This window comes from Pseudomyrmex gracilis, unplaced genomic scaffold (genome assembly GCF_002006095.1).
Source record: "Pseudomyrmex gracilis isolate BER0280 unplaced genomic scaffold, ASM200609v1 scaffold_1354, whole genome shotgun sequence".
Lineage (NCBI taxonomy): Eukaryota > Metazoa > Arthropoda > Insecta > Hymenoptera > Formicidae > Pseudomyrmex > Pseudomyrmex gracilis.
This window is the reverse complement of record NW_018021938.1, coordinates 16,632-18,427: the sequence shown is the minus strand read 5'-3', so window position 1 is coordinate 18,427 and position 1,796 is coordinate 16,632.

The following is a 1,796-nucleotide window of genomic DNA, read 5'->3' as shown; positions in this document are numbered from 1 at the left end:
TTACACTCTGCCGTCCGACAGTTACTTATACGTCGAGGGAAAGTTCAGTTTGCAAACCACCGCTGGAGCAGCGGAAAGAAGCGGCGTGGTTGCCGCCGCCGCGTTGACGAACAATTGCGTGGCGTTTATGTTCGATGAGATCAGATACGAGCTCAATGGTGTGGAAATCGATCGAAATCGCAACTCTGGTGTAACGAGCACGTTAAAAAACTATGTGTCTCTAACCAGTGAAACGGGAAACGTTCTGCGACATGCCGGATGGAACTTGTCCACCAATAAAGGTGCTGGTGAATTCAATTTTTGCGTACCTCTCCGCACATTGCTGGGATTCTGCAAAGACTATAAACGCGTTGTAATCAACGCGAGACACAAACTCATTCTGATACGATCGCGCAACGACAACAATAGCGTTTTTGCTTCGGCTAACAGCGGGTCAGCGGTGGAATTCCACAAGGTGCAGTGGCGAATGCCACACGTTGTGTTAAACAATGTGAACAAATTGAAGCTGTTGCGCACTCTGGAGAGCGGTCAATATTTGACCATGGGTTTTCGCTCGTGGGATCTGTATGAGTATCCGCTGTTACAGAGCACAACGTCTCATTCGTGAGCTGTAAAAGCGGCTACACAGTTGGAAAAACCGCGTTACATCATTTTTGCGTTGCAGACCGGCCGAAAGAATGTTGTCAGCCGAGATTGTTCGCGATTCGACCATTGCAACTTATCCAATGTAAAGTTGTTCCTGAATTCGGAATTCTATCCTTACGACGATTTGAATCTAGATTTTAGTAAGAAACGATACGCCATTTTGTACGACATGTACATCAAATTCAGACGATCCTACTACGGATGCGACGAGAACGAGGCGCTTCTAACGTTGGACAAGTTCATCTACTGCGAACCGCTCGTGGTCATCGACTGTTCACGCCAAAACGAAACGGTCAAAAGCGCCACTGTTGACATTCGCATTGAATTCACCTGCAAAGAAAATGTACCCACCGATACAACCGCGTACTGTCTTGTAACGGAGCCGCCGTGTTACGCGCGGCTTGCCCGGCCTTCCGCCTGCCGGACAGCTCGGTCAGACCAGGATTCGGGTGAGGGGAAGGAAGAGATTGCGACACGTTCGGTTTGCTGCTGTAACTCAATGAGAATATATTCTTAATCTAGCTATATACAATGTCTTAGTGACGGGGCTCGGAGCCCTTACGGTCCGGCGGTTTCGCGGCCTGTAATTGGCGCGGGCTTACTATCGCTAGTCGGTAGCGGCCGGCGCGGAAACGGTACGGGAACTTACTTCCCGTGGATAACGGTTCGCGGCCTGTGATTGGTGCGCGCGTACGGTCGCGGGTCGGTCTCTGCCGACGCGGCTACGGAACAGAATCTTACTGACTAACGGGGAACATATTTACAATACCACGACGACGCGGGGCTCGACGCCCTTACAAGTTAACGATTCGCGGTCTGGGATTGGTGCGGACGCACTGTCGCTTATCGGTCTCGGCCGATGCGGGAACGGGACGGAAACTTACTTGCTAAGACGGGAGGGACGCGAGTATATACATCGAAGGGATATTCGGTTACGGCGAACGCGGTTACGCGGATCGGCGTCGGAGACGCGGTGCGCGGGCGCGTAGGGTCGTGGCACAACGTGGTGCACGCGGTCGACGGGTCAGGACGGCTACGAAGTAGCGAGAGATGTCCGGGGACGCCGTGAGAACGGCGGATTCGGTGCGCCGTGAGAACGGCGGATTCGGTGCGCCGTGAGAACGGCGATTTCGGTGCGCCGTGAGAACGGC